We start from the raw sequence: 14,391 nt of genomic DNA, 5'->3' as shown, positions 1-14,391 counted from the left end.
GCAATTCCTATAGGTCAGCTTCCGAAATTTTTTATTAAAATTATCTTTCAAAACATCTTCACTATACTGTGAAGGGAACTATATTTGATGTTAGCAGTAGTAAAGAAAAATATAATTGAAGAGCAGAAGGGGTATTGGATTGTTTCATGTGAAAAGGGCTTAATTTTGTATATGCTTATTAAATATAAACTCAAGTCTTAATACCAGTAAGAATATTTGAATGGTTAAAATTTGGCAGAGAAAATTCTAGATTCAAAAGTTTCAGTTGTTTGTTTTATTGTTGTTAGTTACATTCAAAACTTTAAAGCAAAAAAGTCTTTGAGGAGGTGGAGGGAGCAGAAAAAAGTCTCATCAGTACCATTTCAATGATCTGTTAAGCAAAGGTGGGTTCTCAGAAGTTCTAAAAATATTCACAAAGAAGGGCCTCCTGTGGCGCAGCGGCGGCAAGCGCTGAGCGCTGGGTTGCGAAGCTGCCCCAGCAGCCTCTGCAGCGCCGGTTCGATCCCCGGGCTGCTCCCCGGTCACCGGAGGAGGGTCCCACATGGCACGCAGACCTCTCCTGCCGCCCGCTGCTCCCCTCAGCAGTGTACTTCGGCCCTTCTGCCTGCTCTGCTCCCCGCTCTGGCTCTGGTGAATTCTCTCACCCTCCTGCGCTTCTGACTGTACCCAGTGCTTGTATAAATAAATAAAAAATCTTTAAAAAAAAAAAAAAAAAAATATTCACAGAGAAAATGGAAAACCAGTAATCCAGAAAGTTTCAAAATTTTATCAAATAAATCAGTATAATGATACATAGACTCTGCTTTGATATTAGTTATTTTTCCTGTAAAGAACTGTTGCATGCTCTAGACCCATAAGATTGGTGCCTAATCTGAGGTTCTGTAATTTAGCTATTTTCTAAGTATGCTACTTAGACCAGTAAATTAACAAACCACGGAAACAAGTTCAAAATAAAATTCTTAGGCTCTATCCCAATTCAATGAAATCAGAAGCTAGGGCAGGGCAGAATCTTTTAGCCAAGCCTTAGGATGATCCCTGTGTACGATGAAGTCTGAGAACTACCACCACAATAAAAAAAAAAAAATTGAGAAACTGGATAGAACTCTGAGAACAACGAAGGTAAATGAAAAGCTTAAGACTGAGAATAAATAAAGGAACCAAGATAGATGGCTACAGCCAAAAGAAACCTGTACAAGTGACATTTCCAGGTCTTCAAGTATATAAAGAATTATTCACAAGGGAAGTAAGCAGATGTTCTCCATTTCCCCTGAGGGAAGATAAAGAAGACATTCAGACTTCAAGGTGCAGCATAAGAATTTAGGTTAAAGTTTGCAGACATGGAATAGAGTTAAACACTCAAATGAATTACTAAGGAGTCTGAAAAGCCTTTATCTCTGGGTAGCTTCTTAAAAACCTGCAGTAGATTAGAGACTCTTGTCATTCTTTACAGTAAGTATCATGCATTGCATAAATGTATTAGTATTTAGAAAATGTGGAAAATGTTACTATGTTCCAGGCTTTTAAAATCATCTAAATTTAAAATGTCTGAGGTACAATAACTTTAAAATAACTCAGTGTTGATTAAGAATACATTATTAAAATACAAAACATACATATTGAAAGTATTTCTTTAAACTATAGATAATGATGTTCCTTAATAGTCCAAAAGTGACCGCATATAAAATTCTTGGTTGGCACAGTTTATATGCATTTGTAAGAAAAAGAAGAAAATGGATATAAATGAATAAAATACAAAAGAATGGTTGTTATCTAAAAGTTGCATCCTCATACTTTAAAAAGATCACTGAAAAAAAAAACTGTAACATGAATACTTAACTGTAATGCAAAAATGGTAACAATAACCAAATGGACAGCTTTGCCAAATTGATCCTAGTATTTCTTACAATTTCCTACTTTTATTTTTTTTTAAGTTGTTTTTTTTTTTAAGATTTTTTTTTTTTTTAAATTTATATAAGCACTGGGTACAATGAGAAGCGCGGGAGGGTGAGAGAATTCACCAGAGCCAGAGCAGGGAGCAGAGCAGGCAGAAGGACCGAAGTACACTGCTGAGGGGAGCAGAGGGCAGCAGGAGAGGTCTGTGCGCCTTGTGGGACCCTCTCCCGGTGCCCGGGGAGCAGCTGGGAATTGAACCAGCGCTGCAGAGTCTGCGGGCAGCTTCGCAACCCAGCACTCAACCACTGCGCCACCGGGGAGGCCCACAATTTCCTACTTTTAAATTAATAAGTTCAATAAATAAACTTAGGAACAGGAAACTAAAATTAAAATGTATGAAAAAGTTCTTGTCCTGAGCTCTAACATCTGAAAAGTCTTGCATTTAGAGAAAGTGTGTCATGGTTATAAATCCTAAAACAAAGTTTTTTAAAGTTGAAAAATCACCAGAAGATTAAAAGTTTAAATCTTGATCATTTTCCATGTATATCCACGTATATAGAAAGTCACTATGATGACTCTGTGACCTGTTTACCTCCAAATATTTTGTAGTTGCTGTTTCTATTGACAAAAAAAAAAAATTGCAGTAATTTAATAGATGTTCATATTTATTGTGGTTTGTATAACTTAGGACATCAACACATTTCATTACCTTGTCTACCTTTCCACCATTGATGTCACTGGGGAGGAATTTCTTGCCAATTGTTCTCAAGTCTGTCTAAAATAAAAATAATATTATTAAAATATATTTATAGAGAAAAGTAAATATAACCTCACTCACAAACAAAAAATGAGATACTTAAGGTCTGTGGAACAAAATTTAAATAAATGCCTTTTGACTGTTTATGAGATCTATATATATAATCATTTCAAATAATATACCCCACACACACATTGTTTAAAATACACCACTAAGTTGTACAATAAAACATAAGGCCTTAATTCTAGTCATATTTTCGGGTAATCTTTTAACTTACTAAATTCTCTATTAAAATTGAAAACTTGATCTTACATAAACTACAATCTTACTAAAAAATAAATTCCACAATTCAAAACCAAATGACTACTTCTGATACATAAAAAAGGCACATTTTTAACAACTAAATTCTATATAATGTTGATATGCAGTGATGTGAAGACACACTTTCCTATATGCTCTGATACTCAATATAAAACAAATTTATAGCATACAAACATCTATTGAACAATACTGCTGCCACCTCAAGGAGTCAGAAGACTTTACTGTAGTAAAAATTAATTTCATTTAACAAATATAGAAAAAGTAGTAGGTGAACAAATGACTAGCTATATAAAGATGCATTAGTCAGCAAAACATAGAAAGGAAATCATAAAAATTAACACAAAGTTATACCACTTCTGGTATAAAACCAAAACCACACAGTCTACATAAAAAGCATTAACTTTTAACAATTGTGTCCTCTTCAGGAAATGAAAAACCTTTAATGGTTAAAAAAAAAAAAATACAGGAGGATTATTACCTCACTCATGAAAAAGGCCTAATTATTTAAGAAATTACTTTTATGTTAGTGATTTAATATATTAAATTAATAACTAAATTTGTATTATTTTGTTATTCACTAAAATATAGTAAACAGTAACTCTTCACCAGCTTAAGAGAAAAATAAAACAGATTTAGAGTGCATTTAATCACATAGGTAATAAGGGAGCAATTCATGTTACACTTCAGAACACACACGATGATTAAAAGTACTGTAATATGAAATGATGTTCATACACATAGTAGAAAACTAGAACAGTTTTCTTTGCACACCTACAATAATAGAATATTGTCCTATTTGAAATATCCAAATATTGAAATGTAGTACAAGTATCACTTCTAAACTAAAACTCACCAACTGGACCTATACCAGGCAAAACTAAGCCTCAAGTCCAAATGACAGTAACAAAGTTTTAGGTTAGTTCATTACTATTTATGTAAATAAGACAAATAGAGAAAAGCAAAGACTGTCATAAAATCTCTCCTATCATCTTCAAAGAGTTCTTTATAACATTTTTGACAGTAAAATTCACCATTTAGGTGTAAATTAAAGAAGAGTGTCTAGGAAATATTTTCACTTCTGGTCATAGATAACATACATAATTTTTAACATGTTTACTACAGAAAAATTTATAGCCTTATTTATTAAGAACTTAAGTACTTATAGGAAACAAAAAAAATATCTTACTAGTCTTATTAACTCAACTGCAAAGAAGCTGAAAAAAGGACAGATTTCAAAACAAATTTTATCTTTTAAATCCAAGCTTAATTATAAAAATACACATGTTACTTGAAAAGAAAAAGTTACACATACTTACATAAATATATATTTCAATGCTCATTCAATTGCTGCAATTTCTGCTTTACATTAACCTATTTTGTAGTGGTATGATGCATTTATCAGACGTAATTCTCTTATAGATGCTACTGATTATGTATTGTATTATATAAATTTGATTGTTAATAGATTGTAATTATAAAGGAAAAAAAAAAAACTTCCACAGGGATTAATCACAGGTTGAAAAAAGAATATTCATTTACCCACATCTATATTTCAAACAATCTTTATTTTTATCTCTTAAATCAGAAAGCTAATCTCCATAGGTAGAGGGGAAGAAGTCGGAAAGAAATGTATATATTTAATATTTTTATATATATATATATACATACTCTTAAAACATTATCATTGATTATAAGTAGCTTTTTCTTATTTGTTTTTCTGGTTATTTACAGACTTCCACAATACATGTTACTTATATCAATATTTTGAAGTAATAAATACAAGTGTCAAAAAACAATAACCTAGCTAGTGTTTCTGCACAAATTAAATAGCATTTAGTTTTAATGAAATGATCAGTTTTTAGTACTATTTTATAGCTACTGTAAACAAAATAAAATGCAATAATTGATCACTGGGTTTAGAAAAAGCAATTTTAATTGCTTTTCCCCCTTCTTTCATTGGATTCTATGTAAAAGATGTTAAAAAAATATATCTCTAGTAGTTGGCTGATGAAATTACCAAATCCAACAATCACTACAACTTTAAATAGACAATAAAAATGAAAAATGTTCTCCATATTACTTATCATAAAATCCATTTTATTCTATGAGACACTTTTCATGACCATAGCTTCCAGATTAAAGATGTTTTGTAAGTTAATAAACATAACCTACATTGAGAGCAATCAGGATGATGTCATTTATATTGACTTTGTCAGGAGAACTTGTGCAAGCTTCAATGCCTTCATCTGAAAGAAACCTGTTAAAATAAAATAAATGGCTTAACATTTTCTAAAATCAAAATTAATGAAAATTATTTTAAGTCTACATGCAATTTTGTTCTCTACTCAAACACTTTCACTACAATTACGAGGGAAAGAGTTCAGGATAATTCCTATTTACTTACTATCTCTGATAGAAAGGAAGGAACAGTGCATATTTTTCTTTTTTATGTATGTTAAGTGAGACTGTGTTACATTAGCTGTATGCTTTTTGAGAAAATCTATTTAAACATCTTCTTAAGGAATGTATGGGCTAACCTTTACTATTATACAAATATAATATGTACCTTAAATATCTGGCAATACAGTAAGTTCGTTAGAGTTTGAGATATGCTATAAAAAACAGAACTAAAAAGAACTTGGTTTTAAGCTTACTTCAATATAAATTCCTCTGTGACACTTTCTCACATTATCTTTTCATCTCTCAATCAATGTTCCCCAAAATCTTCTCATCATTCCTAACCAATGTTCCCCCAAATCAATAAATGTTCATGACTCCAAGTGACAAAGATAGGGAAATTTTTGATACATATATATTTTACTTTTCCTCTCTTTTTCAGTTTTTGTTCTCATTGTCTCACTGCCCTTTGTTCTTTTATCCAGTCAAAGTCAACCATCCATTTATCATGGAAGGGTGAGGGGGGTATCATTAAGATGATTTTGAAATTCTTTGATAAATCCTACAATTCAAGTATCAACTCACCTGTGAAAATGTCAATTAGCATCTGACATCTTTTGTGATCAGTATCAACTCCATTAACAAAGGGTTGGTACTAGCATTGCCATTTAAGACAGTCTCCCATTAAAAAAATGTAGGAGTGCTAACCCTACAGAGCTAACTCAATTTCATTCCTGATAACTAGCAATTCTACCATTAATCCCAATAGCAGACTGATTCTAAGACACTTGTCAATGTAAACTTCACAGAGAGAGAGCAACAAAAGGGCATATGCCTTTAACAAACAAAGAATAAATGCTTTCTCACAAAGTAAAAGAACAAGTAAAAAAATATATAAATAGGAGAGAACCAAAAAGCACTAAGAGATTAAATTAAGCTTGATAAGTCTACGAACAAGTACAAGGAGATGAAAGTTAGAACATGTGTATATAAATCAAAGCAAGAGCGTGTTAACAAAATTAGATACTATTAAAAGTTTAAGCATATGGCAGTGCTAAACTAAAATGATGAATGAAGGCAAGCAGTTAAGTGGGTACAAAGGGAAAACAGAAGTGTTAAATGTTTAGGTGAATAAGAATTAATGGGCATGGAATACAAATGTCTGCAGTGTAGATAGTTAAAATATTGCTTTAATTCAAAATGGGTAAGTTAATTTCCTTATTATCCTGTTAATTTTTCACTGTTCACAGGCATTGACTGCATCTGTAATTTCAATTAGTCATCTTATAATTCAATTTTTCAAATATTAATTAAGTCCCTATTTATATGACAAGTATTTTGTGAATTAATAATAGGGACAGTAAAATGATGACAATTAAACATGTGCCTGCAAGAATTTTATATTCTCATATGCAGCATAGCAGTTATATAAACAGCTATTTTACAAAGTCAAAATAATTATAAACAAAACGTTATGGGGGCTCAAAAGTAGCTGACAGATGGGAAAGAGAACAGGTATAAAGAAAACAGTATAAGCAAAAACATTGACGTAAGAAAGTGTGAAGCCCATTCTACAGGCAAAACCTAAAACATTTTGGCTAGAAGATGGAGAAGAAATGAGAGACAAAACTATAAGTTGAAAACAATTTTTTTAAACAGCAGTACACAAAGGAATATGGGTGAATATGGGCGATGCAGTAATTACAAAACACAACTTTCAAAATTTCTACAGTGACAAAATAATATGTAATGATTAGTAAAATACTCTGTTTTCTGGAACACCAGGTCTTTAGAATTAAAAACCTCTAAGATGCTAGATTAACTGGAATAGATATTAGAAAAGCGAGCTCACCTATTCCATTTTACATAAAAAAGGCCCCCAAAATAAAGTGATGCAGTGTTAAGACCAGAATACTTTGCAAATAAAAGCCATCGTCTATATAAATCAGTTTTTTAGTCACCTAAGTTCTTCACCAAAACACATAAAAAAGAACAACATGGTGAGGATGTGAAGGAAAAAAAAGAATACTCATGCAATGTTGGTGGGGATACAAAACAGTATGGAAGTTTCTCAAAATATTAAAAATAGATCTATTATACATTCCAGTAACTCTACTCAAAGAATACAAAAACAGTAATTTAAAGGGAAATATGTATCTTGTGTTCACTGCAGGATTATTCACAACTGCCAAGTTATGGAAGCAACCTACACACCTGAGGGCAGATGAGTGGATTAAAAAGACATTGTATATTAAACACAACAGACTATTACTCCACTATTAAAAAAAAATTCTCAACTCTTGCCATTTGTGACAACATAGATGGACCTGGAAGTAATTATGCTAAGCAAAGTTAAGTCAGAAAGAGAAAGATAAATACCAGATGGTGTCACTCATCTGAGAAATATAGAGAAATAAAAGCTCAGAAAAACCAAACCAGTAACAAACCTCAGAAATCTGAAAAAAATTGAGGCTACCAGGGTTGGAGAGCAAAGTGAGGAGGGGGTCATCAGATTATTGGTAGAGGACTATGGGTGCTTTGGTGGTTGGTGTGATGTGGTACCATGCATCTGAAATAATATAATCCAATACCTCTATGAATCATAGATGGTACTGTAAAAACAAAAACCACAACCAGGCAAGTTCAACCAATGAGTTCCAAAATACATTAAATAAGAATAGGTCAAATTTCAGAGCAACTTATCAGGGAATTAATTTTCATTCATAATCAGAGATTCAAAAATTGTTAGAACAATAAAAATACCTGTTCCAAAAAAATATGGAAAAGTCTAACAAAAATGATAAAGCCAGAGCAATAAGAGAGTGAAAATCTAATTTTGTTCATGTGTAAGACAAATACCACATGATTTCTTTCAAATAATGCCTATAAAAGGTCTCCTGAATATAACAAATTATAAAAAATTGGTCATTCTCAACTGCCAAATTTTACAAGATTTCCTTTGTTTATCCTTAATACTAAAAAGAAAAAAAGAAAAAAAAAAAAAAGCAAGGATTTGAGCCTTGCAGTTTCACTCAGTAATTATCAAGACAATTCTCACAGCTCTCCCCAAATAACATCCTGGTGATCCTTCTGTAAATACTTGAACATTTTCACAAAAGGACTGAGTCCAAATTAATCGTAACTAAAGATTTACATTACTCTTTTTCTGCCTCTATAAACATGTAAAACTCTAATATCACCCATGAATAAAACAAGTGATAAAAGTAAATCAAATGCCCAAATCAGTTGCAAGGTGCACCATAGTATAGCACTAACTAAAGACCAAAACAACACAAAATTCAGCAGTCTTAATGTGGTCACTGAGAAAGAAAAGAACTGCAAATTGGAGCAGGCATGCCATATCTGATCCCTGTGCACTTCTGCACAATGGACCTCCAGGGAAGAGAAGTATAATCAGTTCCCACATGTCATCTTTGAGCATATAAACCCAAGGGCATGGACCCTAAATAAGAACAAGCCCAGAGAGCTCTTGTTTAAAACAGCCAGGAGAAGCACTCATTTTCCCCTTTTTTAGTGGGGATTTTAATGGAAAAACATAAAACCACTCATTAATATACTTAACTAAAAATATATCGAACATATTTCACTGACAAGCAGGGCAGTAAAGGGCTATATTTCTGCAAGATACAGAACAGAATAACATTTCTTACTAATTTTACCTTCAAATAATGCTAATTTAAATCAGTTTTATGAGTGCTTCAAAAGATCTTAGAAAGTGCTCCCATTTTTCATAAATAGAAACAAAGACGTTAAAATTCTGTTTCATTTGGTCACTTTATTTGTTATCCTGAGCAACTGTCTTAAGAAATAAAATCTTTGCAATTAATTATTATCGACAATTTGGGGGACAGAGAATTTCTTATTACAAACAATAAATATATTTTTAATAGAAGGGTCACATAGCCTAACCACCACTATCAGAACATCTTCACCTCACGTTCAAAAGTCACTTGAGCACGTAAAACTGACTTTATATAAAACATGTATAAACAGACATGTCCAAACTACAGTTCAATAATCTCAGTTTTATAACTGGGGCTTTTAGCTTTACCAACTTCCTCCACCCCACTCCCACCTGAGCGGAGAAGGTTAAAAAATAAATAATAAATCCTGAGACTGTAATGAATAGCATGGTGATTATAGTCACTAATAGTGTATTTTATGTTAGAAAGTTGCTAAGAAGTTGATCCTAAAAGTTCTCATTACAAGAAAAATATTTGTAACTATGTCTGGTAATTGATGTTACTTTTAATTAAATTTATTGTGGATATCATTTCACAACATATACAAATCTCAAATTATTATGTTGTATACCTGAAATGAACATAAATATACTACTTATATCTCAAATTTTAAAATAATATGAATCAGAAACAGTATGTTGTCCTGGGATTCTGAATGCCACATGAAATATGTTGCCTCAAAAAGAAATAAATGTCTGATCTTTGGAGATATATCCTTCATGAGAATGTTAGAAGGAAGACTTATTTATCAGATGGATGGTTAAATTGGATCCACAAGTATTGGTGAGCACGTTCCAAGGACTGCATAATGTGTAAAGATTCATACATACCAAAAAAAAAAATCTCAATTGACAGAAAACTCTTATAATACTGTTTTAATCTCATTTATTAAATATATAATTAGTGGATTTACCGTTACCACCTCTTACCACAGGTAAGGAAAAACAAAGTCAATTTTCCTTTCATCCATTCCCTTGAAAGCAGGTAAAATCCCATGTCTAACTTATTCCTTATACCTGTGTATTATTACAACACACACACAATGAGGAGCACCCACCAAGACAAACTGAAGAATACACGTGCCATCTAAAGGAGGCAGTCATAACTCAGCTCTAGTTGAAAGCAGTTATTGTCTGTATGAGAATAAGTAAGGAAGTTGGTGTCAGATCTTCTCATTTTTATCTGTTTTTGTAAAGCAATATGCAAGTTAAGCAAAATAGTTTTCAGCCTGCATGAGGCACACACTTTATGCTTACTAATCATATTGGATTATTTAAATTATCTGCAAGCTTGTTCCTATTTCAACTTGTTTTTGGCATACATTCTTGTACCAGTGTCTCTCAAATGATGTAATATCCATGATTGACATCTTTTCCAAGCAAAAAAGGAAAAGAGCGATGTGTTTTAGGTCATTTTGTATGACTTTTAGAAAGCACCAAGCGTATTTATGTAATAAATTTCTTACCAGCATTATCTACAACAGCCTAAAAAGTATCAAATCTATTGGAAAAAAACATATTTGTGGCAGGGGATGTCAACGCCCTGTTCTCATCATTTGACAGATCAACAGGACAGAAAATAAATAAGGAAACAATAGACTTAAAGATTTAGGCCAAATGGGCTAAAATGTGTGTGTGTGTGTGTGTGTGTGTGTGTGTGTGAGAGAGAGAGAGAGAGAGAGAGAGAGGGAGAGGGAGAGGGAAAGAGGGAGAGAGAGGGAGAGAGAGAGAGATAATTCCTTTATATACATATAGGGGATGGCAGTACACCACAAAAAACTGAGTATATATTTTTCTCAAGTGCATATGGGACATTCTCCAGGATTGACCACATACTGGGTCACAAGAAACATATCAAAAGAGTCATGAAGACTGAAATCACAAAAAGCATCTTCTCTGACTATAAAGGTATCAAAATAGAAATCAACTCCAAAAAGAAAGCAGGAGAAACCTCTAATACATAAATAAAAAAATACTAAATAAAATACTAAATCTAATACTAAATAAAAAAACTACTGAAAGATTACTGGGTTAATGGGGAAATCAAAGAATAAATGATCAAAAAATACCTTGAGACAAATGACAGCGAATACAAAACTTTCCAGAACTTACAAGACAAAGAAAAAAAACAGTACTAAGAGGGAAGTATATAGCAATACAGGCCCACATTAAAAAACAAGAAAGAGCTCAAATAACCTCTTACTTGAAAGAACTAGAAAAAGAAGAGCAAACAAAATCAAGAGGCAGTAGAAGAAAACAATAAAAATTAGAGCAGATTAATGAAACCAAAAGCTAGTTCTTTGAAAAATAAAAACAGACCTCTAGCCAGGCTCACTAAGAAAGAAAAAAGAAAACTCAAGTAAATAGGATGAGAAACAAAAGAGAAATTACAACAGATACTGTAGAAATTCAGGGGATAATAAGAGATTACTATGAATATTTATACGATAATAAGTTCAGTAACCTAGATGAGATGGACAAATTCTTAAAAAAAATATACAACCATCCAAGACTGAATAAGGAAGAAATAGAAAACCTGAATAGACCAATCACAAGCAAGGAAACTGAGACAGTAATTAAATCTTTCCCAATAAACAATGTCCAGGTTAGGACAATACCAAAGTGAGTTTTACCAAATCTTCAAAAATGAGGTAATCGCCACCCTGCTCAAATTCTCTTAAAAATTTGAGAAAGAAACTTCTAAGCACATTTTATAAGGCCAACATTAATAACAAAATCAAACACACAAGACACAAAAAAGAAAACTATAGACCAATTTCCCTTATGAACACAGAAGAAAAAGTCTTCAATGATATCTCTGCAAGCCAAATCCAACAATGAGTTAAAAGAATTCTATATTATGACCAAAAGGAATATGCCAAGGACACAAGGGTGATGCAACATCTGAAAGTAAATCAATGAAATTTATCACATCAATAAAAATAAAAACTCCATGGTCATATCAATAGATGCTGAGAAAGCATTTGATAAGATACAACATCCATTTATGAAGAAAACCTTAAAAAAACTAAGGATAAAAGCAACATATCTCAATATAATAAAGGTCATATATAACAAACACACAGCTAACATCATTCTCAATGGTGAAAAGCTAAAAGCTTTCAGTACCAGACAAGGATGTCCACTTTCACCACTATTATTTGATATAGTACCAGATGTTCTAGTTACAACAATTAGGTAAGAGAAGGACATAAAAGGTATCCCAATTGGTACAGAAGAGGGAAAGCCATCATTATTTGCTGATAATATGATATTATACATAGAAAATCCTGAAGACTCCAGTGAAATACTAATTGAAAAAATAAGTGAGTTCAGCAAAGTGGCAGATTATAAAATCAACATACATAAAAAAGTTGCCTTAATTTATGCAAACAATAAGCTATAGAGGAAGAAATTAAAATAATCCCATTTGCAAATATACCCCCTTAAATGGAAAGAAATACCTGCTCATGGATGCAGAAGTCAACATTGTCAAAATAGACATCCTACACAGAGCAAAATACAAATACAGTGCTATTGTTATTAATATTTCAATGGCATTCTTCAAAGAAACAGAAGAAATATTACTGAAATTCGTATGTAACCACAAAATACACCCAACAGGCAAAGCAAACCTGGCCCAAAAAAAGGAAGACTGATGGTATCACACTACTAGACTTCAAACTATTAGACAAATGTATAATAATTAAAATAGCATGGTACTGAAACAAAAACAGATATACAGATCAATGAAACAGACTGAGAGCCCAGAAATAAATCCACACCAATATGGAGAGTTAATTTATGACAAGACTATACACTGGAGCAAGGAAAGCCTCTTCAATAAGTGGTGTTGGAAAAACTGGATAGTCACATGCAAAAAAAAAAAGAAAAGAAAAGAAACTAGATCACTATCTCAAACAATACACAAAAATAAACTCAAAGTGAATAAAAGATTTAGATCTAAGCCCTGAAAACATAAGATACATAGAATAAAACATAGGGAAAAAACACTGCCCGACATAGGCTTCAAAGATGTCTTTGAGGATTCGGCTTCAGCAGCAAGGAACACAAAGAAGAATACAAACAGTTGGGACCACACTCAACTAAAAAGCTTCTGCACAAATTGTATCTAAAACAAACAAAAACAATTTTTGCACATCATACATCCGACATGGGGCTGATATTAAAGATCTACAAAGTACTCAAATAACTCAACAAAAAGAAAAAAACCAATCAAAAAATGAGCAGAAGAGCTAAACAGGCATTTTTCCAAAGAAAACATACAGATGGCCAGCAGGCACATGAAAAAAAATGTTCATCATCACTTATGAGGGAAATGGAAATCAAAACCACAACGAGATACACCTCATACCTGTGAGAATGGTTTATTTCCAGAAGAACAGAAACAACAAATGCTGGTGAGGATGTGGAGAAAAAGGAACCCTTATACACTGTTGGTGGGAATGTAGGTAAGTCCAGTCCCTATGGAAAACAGTATGGAGGTTTCTCAAAAGATTACAAATGGATAGGCATAAGACCCAGCAATTCCAATCTTAGGTAACTATCTGTAGAATACAAAAACACTAATTTGAAGGGAAACCTGTACTCCCATGATCACTGTAGCACTAATTACAACAGCCAAAGTATGGAAACAACATAAATTCCCAAAAACAGATGAGTGGATCAAGAAGATGTGGTATGTAAACACAATGGAATACTACCTGACCATCAAAAAAAAAAAAATTCTTGTCATTTGTGGCAACATGGAGTAAGAAGGAGAAAGACAAATACCAGATGGTGTCACTTATATGTGAAATATAGAGAAACCAAGCCAAACTGAAAAACCAACCCTTGAAAATCTGACTGGAGAATGGGGGCAATTAGAGGGGAAAGGAGTGGGTGGTAAAAATAAACAAATAAAAAGTGTCAAATCATTAAGATTGGTCTTTGGTCTAAATATTTTACAAACTGGACATACATATGACCTACCCTTACCTCAGATTTACAGACGATGTATATTCTCTAAGAGGGCAGAATGTTCTAATTGGCTAGAAACACTAAAATGCAAATACTAAAGCTTCTTTCCCACTACTATCAACCTGTACCAGTCAAAGCAATGAATATCCATTTAAGGCCGAACTGAGACATAGATTCTATTATGGCACATACAAATTAGGTTGACAACCATGAATATTCTTTAAAATGCCAATGAGAAAAACAAGTGTATTATTCTGTCCAAATGGATAGGGACTCAATC

At 32.5% G+C, this 14,391-nt stretch overlaps 1 long non-coding RNA gene across 1 annotated transcript; it reads right to left on the bottom strand.

The window, feature by feature from the left end:
* Window positions 1–2,416: 2,416 nt before the first annotated feature.
* LOC129144664 (uncharacterized) lies at window positions 2,417–10,772 on the bottom strand. Its single transcript, XR_008549085.1, has 3 exons — window positions 10,190–10,772; window positions 5,144–5,228; window positions 2,417–2,668 (listed from the first exon to the last, which is right to left on the bottom strand). It is a non-coding gene; the product is annotated as an uncharacterized LOC129144664 (long non-coding RNA).
* Window positions 10,773–14,391: the final 3,619 nt, after the last annotated feature.

The sequence above is a fragment of the Talpa occidentalis genome, unplaced genomic scaffold (assembly GCF_014898055.3).
Source record: "Talpa occidentalis isolate TD23 unplaced genomic scaffold, MPIMG_talOcc4v2.1 talOcc4.503, whole genome shotgun sequence".
Lineage (NCBI taxonomy): Eukaryota > Metazoa > Chordata > Mammalia > Eulipotyphla > Talpidae > Talpa > Talpa occidentalis.
This window is presented reverse-complemented; position numbering and strand designations above follow the sequence as displayed.